Source organism: Pleurodeles waltl, chromosome 1_2 (assembly GCF_031143425.1).
Source record: "Pleurodeles waltl isolate 20211129_DDA chromosome 1_2, aPleWal1.hap1.20221129, whole genome shotgun sequence".
In the NCBI taxonomy this organism is placed as follows: Eukaryota; Metazoa; Chordata; class Amphibia; order Caudata; family Salamandridae; genus Pleurodeles; species Pleurodeles waltl.
In genome coordinates this window covers 863160146-863176508 of record NC_090437.1, presented here as the reverse complement: position 1 = coordinate 863176508, position 16363 = coordinate 863160146, and positions in this window count along the sequence as shown.

Sequence of the window (16363 nt, the reverse complement as noted above, 5' to 3'; positions counted from 1 at the left end):
GGTTTACCGCGGTTAAAAGACCGCTGCGTTGATTCATGGGTCGTGATAGTGTGGGCGTATTCTTGTTGGGGTGACTGTGTCGGTTTTGTTATCACCAGTTTATCACTGATCTTTGGTGTGGCGGACTTGTGTGGGTGTCTGTATTGTGGCGGATTCCGAGCTGTGGGTCGTAATACCTGTAACAGAATTCCACGGCCACAGCGGTATGTTGGCGGTCTTCTGCACGGCGGTAAGCGGGATTTACAGCCAGGGTTGTGATGAGGGCCTAAATGTTACTTTATGCATTGTGGGAAGTCTATACACTGAGGGGTTTATGTGCCTACAAAATGTGGGCAGCATGGTGCTGCAAGGAATGTAGATTGGTTGAGATGCTACATAACTAAAAGGTTGGTAAGTACTGTATGCAATAGGATAATATCCAAACATGTATTTTGACTAACACTAGTGCATATGCAGCTGTTTACTGCCAATGCAGACACACTTGCACCATATAAAAATGTGCTTGCGTTGCTAGGATCGGATATCTGTGAGTAGGAAGTGTCCCTTCCTGCACATATATAAACAGTAAAAGCTCCTTGCTAGTAGTATGTAATTCGTCAAATGCAGCACACAAACATCTAGACAAACTCACCTGATATTTGTATGTCTCCCTGTTGTGCCATGCAAACCACACCTCTGGGTTGACTTCATAGATTCGGCATTGCCTCAATTCTACATTCCATTGTAAATCTAAGGCAGTACCAAATGTTATGGGTGTTGCATTTATAAACCCACAGCAACACACATTGCATGTCCCTCTGCAACAGAAATCCTGTGTTGGGGGAGCAATGTATACAGTGTGGTGTTAAGACACCCAAAGTGGTTGTGTGTCACCTTAACCTATAGTGAAATGGCACAGTGCCATTGGAGTAACACAAGAAGAGATGCTTTGGTGGTGCTAGAGTCTTGTCTGTATGCCCCTGAATAATTGGCTAATCGATATGTGTGGATATGAGACCTACACAAAGTCACACACAAACTGACTGCAACATGAATGAGGTGACTGATGATAGCGAGGTGAACAAGCAAGCTGAACCTGAGTATCCTAAGCATGGCATTTAACAGTTAAATGCATGTATTGTGATAGCTGACAGCAATCACAAGACAGGTGACTGGGCCTAGCAAGGATGGTAGCAACAGGAAAATCATTGACGTTATAGATAAATGATGCATGACAAGAATGTGAGGGATAGTCATGAGTGACTCACTAACAAAACCTAGTTTTAGGGGGAGTGCAAATACAACATCATAATGACAATACAGTTCACATTACTTGAAAATACAGAGACATGCTGTAAGAATACCTGCTTTTGGGATGTGTCACCATGTACATCGAGAGTGTCACATACATTGCTGAAAAATCTCTGGAGCTGGAGATGTGATACCATTGCCAACCTGACTATAGGAGATACACATACTCACACATGTAAAATGACCATTAATTACAAAAGCATGTGCCTAACATGAACTTTGCATACAAGCTACCACCTACACAAGAAATCAAAATATAGACCAAATATTAGGAATAGAAAAAGATATTTATTCAACCACAAAATTAAGCCTAAAAATCCTAAACTAATGAACTACCCGAAACTATTCTACACTACGCTATCTTAGCCTAACTTCTCACTACTTTTCCGAAACATATGACAACACATGATAAACATCAATCTTCCCACCCCAGTTATTACACATCTAGTTACAAGGACAACAGTTACAAAAGCTACCCATCAACTACCTGAACAAAATATATTGTTCGTAGAATGTTTTATTTTATTTATTTTTCTTTCATTTTTTATATGAACCCATACCCAAACATCACCCCCTTCCCAAAAAATAAAGTAAAATAAAAATCCTCTAATCCCCCCCCAAGATAGAAAAACTATCATTAGGTACTACAAACTAATTTACTCTATCTTAACTTTCCCAGCCCTAATTAACTGCATACCCCAATTATAAACATGCACATTGTAAATTGGAAGGGACATCCAAAGTCTGTGCACATGTGTCACCTCAGCACCAATTGATATGTGCTTTGAGTTTTCTCAAAATCTTTAAAATGTGTCCATTCTGGTGCTCCAACCTTGAAATCGTATATTTGTGATCTGCCTACTCAGTACGGAACTCCTGCACATAGGGGTGGTCCACGTAGGTATGTGCCGCAGGTGTAGCTATTGCAGATCCAGCTGATGATGCCGAGGTGGAAGGTCCTTCCCCTGAAGAAGTGGCACGGCCTGTAGCCACAGGCCTTGCTGCTGTGTGGGTGGTGGCAGTGGATGCATCCTTTCCTCCCCCCCTTAAGGGAAGGCATTCCAGGCCCCAGAGGCCTGGTCCCAGTCATACCTCCTCTGCATCCTCTGGTATTCCTTGGTGGCTTGCTTGATATGGTGGTACCATTTGGCCCTCTTTGCAAACTCATGCTTCTGGGATGCATTCATGTTATTTTCTGTCAATTATATTTTTTATGAAAAGTAACTATATACATGCAATGGATAGACCATCCGCAATAGTAACACATTGGCCAGCACAAATCTACATAACACCCTGAAGGGTAGGGGGACATACATCTGCATACCAACCGTCAACTCTACATTGCCCATGTCCATATCAACAAGACTAGCTATTGTAGCAGCATTACTTTGACCCACCTTTGAGAATAATTGAACGACCATGTCACCATTGACTAAGGTTATCATACACATCAGCCATATGGCCTTGCAATATCATACTCATCATGGTGTTTTGTTCATTAATGTCCCTCAGGCATGCACAACTAACCTCAGGTCTGCTGACATGTAACAAGCTCATCTGAGGAAGGACTGCAGGAAAAATGTGGTCTTACAACGGAGCCACATATGGCAAGGACAGGTGTCAGGACTCATAACTTATTTTAAAAACAGATTGTGCCAGACTTAATATGTGAAATTGTAGGGTGGTGCAGTCAGTCATGTCACACAGAGGATCATAAGACTTCCCTCATAGTGACACATGTCTGTAGCTGGAGAGCTGTGCCTTGACTTGATGCACAGACCCAGAGTAACCTGTTTCATCACACTAAATTGCCCATTGGTCAGATATGTGTCCTAATCTATGTTCACAGTGTTGCATTACAACACTCAGCACCATCACCTCATATGTGGGTGTATGCATGTTCTACACCTCATCTGCACAGGGATCTTGAAACAGAACTAGATATTGTTGTACATTGTGTCAATTGTATTTACGTTGCATCCTGGACAATATCTGGATCACGATCATCAGGTGATGCAGTGGTTCATGGCTTGTCATATGGCAATGTAGTATGGATATCCCTCTGGCCAATCATACATAATAAGACTTGTGAGGATGAAATAGGATTTAAATGTTTGAAACTCTGACTCAGGTAATGAGGCTTGACACCACAATGGCACTGGTACATTGGCCAGATAAAGGGACAATGGTGCATCACTTTGTTTCCATATAAAAATTGATGCACCAGTATCGCTAATGGCTTGTAACTAAGCCCCCTAGTGTGAAATGTTGACCACTTCCCTGCTGAAATAATGTTACAATAAACATGGTAATGCATCACACCATTACCTGAGTTACCTGGTGCTACGTGTGGCACACAAATAAGTTACATGCATTGTAAACCAAATCTTGCTAACCTGCACACGTGTTGGACCCTTTACTTCTGCCACGTGACAATGATATTGTCACTGATATGGGACTCATGTACCATGTCCATCATTCTCATGGTCTTTGCTACATATGTTGCCACTAGTGCAATCAGTTCATGGGAAGCACAGGTTAGACACATCAGTAACCATACTATACTCATCCTGCTTTAGCCTACTCTCATCCTGATTTGCAAGCCTAGGTGGAGCAGGGCGGCACAGCAAGTGTTTTGCTGAGCTGCCCTGCACCACCGGGAAAAAACAGGAATGCACCATATCTACAAGATACAGCGCATTCTTCTTCTCTCCCCCTGCACTACCACACAAATATCCGCCTAGCGCCAGAACAGGCACCCTTCCATCATGGTGCCATGATTCCTGCGCTGTGGGGATGATTGTCTTTTGTCCATGATGTGACACCTTCCTGCACACAAATATTCACAAGAGGCATTTACCTCTTTCTGTTTGTGCTGCAAAATGCAGCATCCAGAGCAAGAGGAAAAAATGTGTTAAAATAATTATGATTTTCCCTGTTGCATCAGCTCTACGCTACCTCTATGGTGGCATTGGAATATGACGTATTGTAAATCTGGGAATGTGTGATATTCCTTAGCGTTTCATGGGTGTTGCTGTAGAAACGTTTGCACCAGCTCAGGGGGAGAGGACAATTATGCACCCTACCTTGTAGATAGAGCACATTGCCGCCCTTCCTCGGTGGGCCAGGGCAGCGCAGCAAGACACTTGCCACACTGCACTCCACCACCTGGGCTTGTAAATCTGGCCCTATGCCTTTTGTCTTCCTAATGGTGCGGTGTTATAATCATCATAGCTGCAATCTTTCAACCAACACTACACTTACAACCCTGCCCTTTGTCTTTATTTGCAAAAGGAGGCTTTATAGCCAACCAATATGTACCTGCAATTGTGAAGCAAAATTCAATCACAAAGTTTGTTTACTCAGCAACAGTTCCGCCGACCTCAATTCCTAGGTTGTCCAAAAGGTCCTGCTACCTGCTGAATTATCGGTCAGTTTGCTCCACCTCAAAGATGCGGGTCATGTGGGAGAGGACCCCCTCAACAGCTTCCTTACCTGGGTCCTGTAACCCTGGCTTACTTGCCCACCCACAGGCAGCATGTTGGCCAAATAATGGAGCACCAGCCATATAAATCATCCTAACTCCTTTCCCTTCCTGACATGTTGTCACAAACCCTCCGATCACTGTACCCAAAACAACATTTTACCCCAACAAACCCCACATATCACAAATAACTACACTACCCCAGATAGAGACACCCAACAATACAATGACACCACAATATTAAAGTCTAATGGACTAGATAATATAGAGGTCAAGGACAAAAAGACACAACAGCAGACAGCACAACATTTCACCTCAAACAACACTCTCTCACACAGACCTCTAAAACACCTCCTCTCACCAAAACAGACAAAAAGCATGTGACTGTAAGAGAAAGTGAAAGTAATTTTGCAGGTGTGACTGTAAAAGAAAGTGAAAGTAATTTAGCAGTTCTTTGTTGCCCAGTAGATCCATTAACCCCCTTGCCGCCATGGACGTAATGGTTCCGTCTATTTCTGCGCCTGTGTGGCGCCATGGACATAACCATTACGTCCATATACAGGCCCTCGGGGAAAGCGCTAGCCAAATTTTGAGGTTTGCAAAGGATTCTGGGCAACAAAACCTGGTGAGAGCCCCACAAGTCACCCCATCTTGGATTCCCCTAGGTGTCTAGTTTTCAAAAATGCACAGGCTTGGTAGGTTTCCCTAGGTGCCGGCTGACCTAGAGGCCAAAATCCACAGGTAGGCACTTTACAAAAACCACCTCTGTTTTCTTTGGGTAAATTTGATGTGTCCATCTTGTGCTTTTCCTGTCGCGGGCACTAGGTCTACCCACACAAGTGAGGTATCATTTTTATTGGGAGACTTGGGGAAACGCTGGGCGGAAGGAAATTTGTGGCTCCTCTCAGATTCCAGAACTTTCTGTAACCGAAATGTGAGGAAAAAGTGTTTTTTTAGCCAAATTTTGAGGTTTTCAAAGGATTCTGGGTAACAGAACCTGGTGAGAGCCCACGAGTCACCCCATCTTGGATTCCCCTAGTTGTCTAGTTTTAAAAAATGTGCAGGTTTACTAGGTTTCCCTAGGTGCCGGTTGAGCTAGAGGCCAAAATCTACAGCTAGTTTCTTTGCAAAAAACACATCAGATTTCAATGTAAAAATGTGATGTGTCCATGTTGCATTTCCTGTCGCGAGCATCACGCCTACCCACGCAAGTGAGGTACCATTTTTATTGGGAGACTTGGGGGAACACAGAATAGCAAAATAAGTGTTATTGCCCCTTGTCTTTCTCTTCTTTTTTACCTTCCAAATGTAAGACAGTGTGTAAAAAAGACGTGTAATTGAGAAATGTCCTGTAATTCACATGCTAGTATAGGCACCCTGGAATTCAGAGATGTGCAAATAACCACTGCTTCTCAACACCTTATCTCGTGCCCATTTTGGATATACAAAGGTTTTCTTGATACCTATTTTTCACTCTTTATATTTCAGCAAATGAATTGCTGCATACCCGGTATAGAATGAAAACCCATTGCCAGGTGCAGCTCATTTATTGGCTCTGGGTACCTAGGATTCTTGATGAACCTACAAGTCCTATATATCCCCGCAACCAGAAGAGTCCAGCAGATGTAACAGTATATTGCTTTAAAAAATGTGACATTGCAGGAAAAAGTTACAAAGTAAAATATAGAGAAAACTTGCAGTTTTTCTACCTCAATTTCAATTTGTTTTTAATTTCAGTTGTTATGTTCTGTAGGAAACCTTTGTAGGACCTACACAAATTACCCATTGCCAAATTCAGAATTGTGTCTACTTTCCAGAAATGTTTAGGTTTCTGGGATCCAGCATTGGTTTCATACTCATTTTTGTCAATGACTGGAAGGAGGCTGAAAGCACACAAAATCATAAAAATGGGGTATGTCCCAGTAAAATGCCAAAATTGTGTTGAGAAATTGGGTTTTCTGATTCAAATCTGCCTGTTCCTGAAAGCTGAAGAGCTGGTGATTTTAGCACCACAAACCCTTTGTTGATGCCATTTTCAGGGAAAAAACACAAGCCTTCTTCTGCAGCCTTTTTTCCAATTTTTCACTGTATTTCGGGTAATTTCTTGGTCTCCTTCAGGGAAACCCACAAAGTCTGGGTACCTCTAGAATTCCTACGATGGTGGAAAAAAAGGATGCAAATTTGGTTTGGGTAGCTTATGTGAACAAAAAGTTATGAAGGCCTAAGCACGAACTGCCCCAAATAGCCCAAAAAAGGCTTTGCACCTGAGGGGGAAAAGGTCTGGCAGCGAAGGGGTTAACTCACTTCCTGTGATGATGTGTCACGTTTTTGAGAATGCGTTGTTTTCTTTTACGCAAAACACATGTTCGTGAATTTGTCAATGTCAATTGCATGTCAAGACAAGACAATTGCATGTCAAAACAACTTTAGACAATCTCAACACATTGCATGGTATGCATCATTTGTGGTAGATGCAATGCAAAAAGAATTGATGCATAGCTGAAATGCGCAATTTTTTGGTGCAAGGCATGTTAAACTAACCAAAATGTATGGTGTATTAGGGAAAATATTGTTTTTCAATTTAAACAGTCATGTGTTGTGGTGTGTTACTAGTTGATATGCCAGAACAACATCCAGCTTTCTTTCCGTGTGTCAAAGGTATGTCATGTAAGTGTACATGTGTGATGGCACATGCCTTATAAGGAACAGACTTTACATAATTTTGATTTCACATGAGTCATGTAAAAGTTAGCTGTATAGTGTGTCCTTATGTTGGTACTTTGTGGTACATTCAAAGGTGTTTGCGCACATTTGTGCCTATGTTTTGTCATACATTTTTACAAACCAGTGGCACTATACAGGGCCTCACCATGTGTCATATATGTTTCAAGTGGCTCTAAAGCTAGCAATGTGCCACTTTGTAAACCCATTGTGACACATCATGCCTGTCTGTGCAAGGTATGATTTGTGCAAGATGGGCATACCTCCGCACGGATGCCAAATAGCTATAGCATTGTGAAAGTAACTAACTGTCCTTGCAACATCCTTTTCCACGTTCTGTTACGGATGGGCATGACAGGCGCAAGAGTGATGCTACTACTATTGACTATGGCTTGTCCTCATCCTTCACAGGCCTAGTGAAACAGTTTTGGGTGTCAGTTCAGCAAAGCACTATAACTGCATCCATTGTGTTTGTCACAGTTTTGCTAAAGAATGCCATGGAGTACTGTATTTGAAATATCGCACTACCATGGTTTGGTTTGGTGGTCACTGGGCAATCCAATGACAGTTAGACATCATAACCAATGCATTCAGTTTATTTAGATTATGCCCCTATGTGTGGTGACCTTAGGCGATTGATTAGTTCACACCCAGGGTTTGCATAGACTAACCACGGAATGTGGTCCATTAAAAAAAATTTAGGACTGGACACATGCCTGACAAAATGTGCTTGATCAAATTGTATGGACAGCAAGCGGTCAGACAAGGGGTGGTGTTGTTTAAATTGTATTGGCTTATCAAGTGTGGTGATCAAATTGTCTAGTCATTTGCATGACTAGAGCTTCACTATTTCACACCTACCTTTCTTCCCATGACTACAATATGTTTTCTGTAAGTGTCTGTAAGTGGAAGTACATGCATTTTTGGGATCTAACTACACAGATAGGACATTTACACCATTAATGTAGCCACACAGCTTATGATGGGTAGCCCAAGTGTTCATCATGTTCACTCACATTATACCTTTGGTAAAATTGTATCCTGGAATGTATTAGACTTTACTTATATCGGGCCCTTCTAACCCACGCCTATGACAGTGCATTTGTGTGTTACTCTAATGTGTGTCCAAAGGAGGAGACATCAGCCTATCATGCAAGATGGATAACATACAGTTTCTCATGCAGGCGAGTGTGGTGATAATTACGACAGACGTGCCATGGATTTCTTAGTCATGCCATGCATGTGTTTGTTTTGTGTTCTTCATGTGTAATGTCTTACGCCTACTACAGCAGTATGTCTGGGATAACAATGCTACAATCTTTGTGATATATTCATGATTCATAGTGCTACTTCAGAACAATATCTTTGCTCATATGAGTGGCTAACATGTTACACTCTGTAGATACATTGCTATTGTTTGTAAGTGTTAAGGGTGGGTTCCTCACACACCATGAGCTATGATGCAGCAACAATTTCGGCCATTCTCACAGTTGTGGGTCACATAGGGACAGGGGCACGTAGGGACAAAAGTAAGGTCACAATTTGTGACAAAATATTTTCAATATACAACTTGACAGCACAAATCCTCACCACATATTTTAACTTAGGATTGCCTTCTAGCACACACTATGAAATGAAAAGTTATTGCATCAAATGTAATACAGTCCAAAGTTATCCTATGGGAGAGATAGGCCTTGCAGTAGTGAAAAACTGACATCTAAATTTTAAAAGTACATGTCCTAATTATTATTTTTCCAGGTCAAAATGGAAATTTAAAACCACATAGAGGCTGCAATGATAGGCCTACTCCACATTTAAAAGGAAACTTAAGTGGGTGGCAGAAAGATTGTTGCAGGCTCACTAGTAGGATTTCATTTTCAGGCCCCAGATACAGGTAGTACCACTTTACTAGGGGCTCACAAGCAAACTAAATGTGTCAACTGGGTTTAGGCCAATGTTACAATGTTTTAGGGAGAGGGTATATGCACTTTAGCACTGGTCAGCAGTGGGAAAGTTCATAGTGACATAAGGTCAACAAAAACAAGATCAGAAAAAATGGAAGAGTAAGGTGAACATTTTGGGAAAAGACCACTATAAGGCTAACCAGTCTAACACTTCCACTAGTACAAAATCCGAACCAGCCCAGCATTTCTCTCAAAGACGAATTGAGACTAGATGTCTGAGAAGACCTTCATAAAACTGGAAAAAAATGTGTGCAGTCTGCACAGTATTACATTTATGGAGGAAACTCATATACTCCAGGAACAGTCTACACCGATTCTCATCAAATAATAGTTTAAGAATTACATACACTTTTATAGATTTTAACAAGCAAATAATCAAGTGAGAATACAAGAACATTGAACCTTTTGTACATTTTGCAAGCCATGTGACATTAAATTACTGTGTTTAGACACATGAGCAGTTTTCACAAAGACACCATTCTATAGAGAGAGAAAATCTAACAGCATGAATGCAGCTTCAGTTGATCTCACTTTAACAAAAAATCATCTGAAGTGCTTGTCTTCCTCTGCTACACTCTTGGTGTGCTAATTGTGTGAGTCTCCTAGCAATGGAAAAGATCACAGCAGTAGCATGAAAAAGAAACAGCATGAAAGATCAAGAACATTTGTAAAAAATGAGCAGTCCCTCAAAATTACATTAAACCATTATTCCTACAGTGCACAAATTGGAGCAGAGTTAAGAGAAGCTAATTATCATGGCACATAAAATATCAGACATTTCCTCTGGATGAGGCAGCTAGAGACCAGCTACCAAAACAGCAGAAACTAAGAAAGGGGTTATGCATGAAGTTAGTAGCTCAGCCATTTCAATCTTAAATAGCAGCTCTGTTCCATCTTCCTTATGCAACAGAGAAACTACTACAAAAGACACTCCGCACACCAACAAAATCGTACTAAACAGGTTTATCTCACATTGAGTATATACACATACAGTGGCAAGTCTGTATAGTGGTCTTTGAAGGAAAAATAAATTATATTTTATTTATAAACATGCTGTTTTACACAAATTATACATCACTGCGTTAAACAAATATTGTTAGAGAGAAATGATGACAGTGGTTGGTCAGACTAGTGTGTCATATGCTACTTAAACATCCAAATAGAAAGGGGTATGCTTTGAGGGCAGATCTCAAGGCATGGTATGTTGAGATCACTTACAGGTCGGCATAAAGCAAATCCAAATATGAGGATCTGAATAAGATGAATGTTCTAACCTACAATGCATTGGAAGCGTGGAAGTGTTGCAAACCCCACATCTTGGCAGGTGACATACACCTGGATAGATCTACAAAGCCCCAAGAATAACAATAAGTAGCCTGGCCTCTTCAGAGAAAAGGAAAACAGCAGGTGCCCCTCATTCCTCTCTACATTCAGTCTGATAATGAGTGTTGAGTGTCATACAACACTGTCACGAGTAAGTCTGTAAGTCTCATCTGCAGGGTTAATATTGTATATATTGACATCTCTACACAATTGGTGTTACTTTACAATATACAATTATTTCTTATACGGTAAAATTTGCATATCAGAATGATGGTAATTATTATGGTAATTTCAGCAGTCATAATATAAAACAAAATTAACATTAGGAAAACCTCAAGCATAACCCATACAAGTCCCTACATCCCCTATTCGATTAATGTAGACCCTACAAAATATCTACATAAGGCTTCTCATCCTCATGACTGTTATACTGGCTGATTGTTTTTAGAGGTCATTGATTATATGCATGCCAATCAGTCAAGGAATCCTTGCACATGTTATTGAGTCTGTAGTCAGATATGGACACTTCAGCATGGCCCCTTCTCAATCAGTCCCCATGTTTCCCCTCTCAAATTACTTTGTACTTTCTCTTGCAATTGTTCTCCATGGAGCGGTGAGGAATTTCTTGTTTCACTGCTCTATAACAATAACATTGCCGCTGTTATAGAAGCACATGGAAGGCAGGCAAATGTAACTATTTCTAATTCCTTTCAAGCCTGATTTGCACAAGACATAGGGGGTTAGTACAACTTTGGAGGAGGTGTTAATCCGTCCCAAATGTGACGGATATACCACCAGCCGTATTACGAGTTCCATAGGATATAATGGACTCGTAATACGGCTGGTGGTATATCTGTCACTTTACCGTCACTTTTGGGACGGATTAACACCTCCTCCAAAGTTGTAATAACCCCCATAGTGGCTTTGTGGATCTAACCACTGTCTTAAACCCTGCAGCTTTCAGAAAGAAGATTGTTTTCAGTTCTTTTTTAGCATGACTAATGTCATCTTAGAGGTCTAAAAATAATGTTTGTAGAGAACATGATGATCTCACACGCAATATTAGCACCCTGCAGGACATTAATCTTCTAGACCTTCCTGCTACACAAACACTCAAGAGTTAGGGCCTGATTACAACTTTGGAGGAGGTGTTAATCCGTCCCAAATGTGATGGATATACCACCAGCCGTATTACGAGTTCCATAGGATATAATTGACTCGTAATACGGCTGGTGGTAAATCCGTCACTTTTGGGACGGATTAACATCTCCTCCAAAGTTGTAATCAGGCTCTTAGTGCTTTCATGTTGGCATACAATCTGGCCTAGTTTGTAAAAAGCATGTATTATGGAAAGACCCCCCCCACACACACACATACAAAGGTACTAAGCTTCAGATCGACTAGGAAGTTTTCACTAGCTACTTAAATGTAAACTCTCTGTAAGGAAATAGGCCCTCATTAAAAGTTTGGCGGTTTAGTCCGAAGACTGTTGCAGTGTCCGCTGCCCAAAGACCATAATGGTGGTGGTAACCAGACTGGCGTATTACAAGTCACACACTGCACCGCGCCAAAAGACAGCCAGAAATCCGACACCGCCAGGACACCTGAGGGTGGGAAAGAGGCGGTCCTACCACTAGCACCGCCAATCCGACCACATCCCATCCTCCATATTATGACCCACTGTTAGACTTGGCATCATTGGCATGGTCTACCCTAACTTTTTGCCTCTACTTCCCAGGTTGATTCTGTGTGCTGGATTCAGATTTTTGCTGTTTTGCTTGCTCTGGACACTTTACCACTGCTGACCAGTGCTAAAGTGTAAGTGTTCCCTGTATAAATTATATGTTTGCATTGGCTCATCCATGATTGGCATATTTGATTCACTAGTAAGTCCATAGTAAAGTGCACTAGAAGTGTCCAGTGCCTGTAAATCAAATACTACTAGTGGGCCTGCAACACTGGTTGTGCCACCCACTTTAGTAGCCCAGTAAACATGGCTCAGACCAGCCACTGCAGTGTCTGTGAGTGCAGTTTTAAACTGTCAATTCGACTTGGCAAGAGTACCCACTTGCCAGGCATAAACCTTCCCTTTTTATAAATGTAAGGCACCCCTAAGATAGGCCCTAGTTAGCACAATGGGCAGGGTGCAGTGTATGCTAAAGGTTGGACATGTACATATGTGATTTACATGTCCTGACACTGAAATACTGCCAAATTCGTTTTTTACTGTTGCAAGGCCTGTCTCTCTAGGTTAACATGGGGGCTGCCTTTAAATAGTATTAAAGTGCAGATTCTCTTTGGAAGTGGAGGCATGTGGAGTTTGCGGTCACAATTTAAAAATACATCTTTTAGTGAAGTTGGTTTTTAGATTGTGTGTTTGAAAAAAGCTTCTTTTAGAAAGTAAGCATTTTCTTGCTTAAACCATTCTGTGACTCTGCTTGTTTGTGGATTCCCTGTCTTGTTTAGTTTGACAATTGGGCTGTTTGCACCTCTCCTCTGGATAGTGATACAAAGGGAGCTGGGGTGTAACCTGCATATCCTGATGGGCCATATGGGTTGAGGGGAGGAGTGGTCACTTATACCTGAACGGGCTGTGCCTGCCCTTACACAATGCAGTCTATGACCCCCTGGTGTGCGTCTGTGGTCTGGCCTGGGCAAAGCATGATCTTGAAAACAACAGACACCTCTCTTTGAAGTAGATCTACTTCGAAGGGAGAAACTGGTACAAGAAGATCACCCAACACCCCTGAAAATCAGATTACTTCTGGAACCAAGAGGAACCTCTGCCAAGGAGAAGAGCTGGAGAAATGGAGAGCTGGAGAGGGAGGAGTACTGCCCTTTTGCCTGTGACTGTGCTTTGCTGGGTTGGCCTGCACTATCTGCTTCTGTCTGAGAGAGGACAAAGACTGACTTTTGTGTGACTTCCCAGTGGTGAAGAATCTGCAAGGGCTTGCACTGAACTTGCTTCCTGCTGTTGAAGTCTCAGGGACAACAAAGACTTATCTCTGCCAGCACCTGGGCTTTCTGCTGAGAGTTCTGCCTGCCAAAAGATGCCCTAAGCTGTCTCTGGGCCCTTGAAAGGTACAGCTGGTGGAAAAGGACAGAAATCCACACAAAGACCGCCGTGAGGGGAAACTTTAGATGCACCACCCTCCTCGTGGCTGATAAACGAAGCACCACCGGCCTCGTTGCTAAAATCGATGCTCCTCTTGCATTGCGGCTGGGAGATCAACACAACGTGGCTGGATAAACAACCCACAACACCCACTTCGGCTGCTCATGACTCAAGACCCCACGCAACGAGGTTTCTAGAAACCGTGCGACTGGATTTCAATGGAACATCGCTGGGTGCGGAAAATCAATGCAAAACCTGCCCGGACCCGAGGTGCCCATCTTGGATTAACGCATCTCTCTCTTGCGGGAGGGAAGAAAATGCACACGCCGACCCGACCAGAGGAGGAACGACGCACGGTCTCACTTGTGAGTGAAAAAATCGATACATCGCTGCCCTTTTGCGACATACCTCACTCATGCAGCTTTATATTGATGCTACTCAGGTACTCTTGTGTGCTAACAGGATTCTCACTGTTTTCTAAGGATTTAAGACTCTTATTTTGTAAAATTCATTTCTTGACTTGTATATGTTGGATTTTTGTCGTTTTGATCTTATTTGGTTTAGATAAGATATATAAGGCCTAATTCAGACTTGGCGGCCATTCTTACATTTCCGCTGGGCCGGCGGGCGCTCTCCAAAAGAGCGCCCGCCGGCCCAGCGGAAATGCCCCTGCAACGAGGATGGCGGCTCCGAATGGAGCCGGTGGAGTTGCAGGGGTGTGACGGGTGCAGTGGCACCCGTCGCGATTTTCACTGTCTGCTCAGCCGTCAGTGAAAATCATGGTGGGGCCCTATTAGGGGGCCCCATGACACCCGTTACCGCCAGCCTATTCCTGGCGGTGAAAACCGCCAGAAACAGGCTGGCGGTAAGGGGGTCGGAATCTTGCAGCGCCGCCATGGAGGATTCCCTGGGCCAGGGGAAAACCGGCGGGAAACCGCCGGTTCCCCTTTTCTGACCGCGGCGTTACCGCCGCGGTCAGAATGGCCCAGGAAGCACCGCCAGCCTGGTGTTACACCGCCAGGGTTAGAATGAGGGCCATATTGTCTATTTTTTATAAACCTGTGTTGTGTCATTTTGTAGAGTTTTCACCGAGTTACTGTGTGTGTTGGTACAAATACTTTACACATTGCTTCTGAATTTAAGCCTACCTGCTTGTGCCAAGCTACCAAGGAGGTGAGCGGGATTAACTGAAGATGATTCTCCTTTAACCTGACTAGAGTGAGTGTCTTTCTTTGGACAGGGGGTAACCTGTCTGCCAACCAAAGACCCCATTTCTAACACCCACAAATCAGCACAGCAGTTTTAGCATGGCGGTAAACCATTTGTGGTTCAAACAGCCGTGGTCAAAAACTCAACTTAGCCAGAACACAACACCACATTGGACAATACGAATACCCCAAACCTGAGACACATGTACACACCACACACACCTGCTCACTGCACCATAGAGAACCTCCCCACACACACCCACAATCCATTGCCACCAGAAAAACATACACTGATAGAGAGGAGCGCACACACAGAAGATACAGCATTTCAATACCATAAACCACCATCACACTACAGATGCATCACACACCACTGCACTAGTTGCACAATACACCCATCACACTGTACAAAAACACCACATAACAACAGCACACATAACTTAGCACCTCCCACCCCACCAACCACCACACACTGTACCCTTGCATACAACACAAACCATCACCCACAACACAACCACCATGTCATGTCAAAAGCACCTACGCTTCACAGACGACGAGCTGAGGTCATGGTTGATGAAATCATCAGGGTAGAGCCACACCTGTATGGAGCACAGGCATAGCAAATGGCCATTGCCAGGAAAATGGAGTTATGTCAGAGAATTGTCGACAGGGTCATTTCAGTAGGCAACCATCCACGCACAAGGGAGGACATCAGGAAGAGGTCGATCCGACCTATGGGGGAAGTGCTATTCCATGGCATCACAACACCAGATCGCCGTTCACAAAACTGGGGGTGTACCCCCACCTCCTCCCCCAGAGTTTGCATCATGGGAGGAGAAGGTCTTGGAAGTGCCTGACTGGAATACCCAGAGGATTGGAGTCTGGTAAGTAACTAACACTCCCCTGTCACCAACTACTCCTGTCCAGCATGCTTCCTCACCACTCTATCACTCCCCAAATCACCCTACCTACATCTCCACCTCACACCAATCACCTAATAACCCTCCTCTGCATGCCACACCACCACCTAGCCACAATGCCCACATAGTCCCACCCAAATGTATGGATATCAATGCCATCAACAATCGCTACGACTCCCACAAAGCACCTGCACATCCACTGCAAAACCTGTCAACCGAACTGCACAGTACAACCCTTGCACCCCACCACACCAACTGGATGCTTAGAATGAGGAAAACTCATAGCAATGACAGCTTTGCAATCCCCAGGCCTCATCTCACAATTTAACATGTCATCT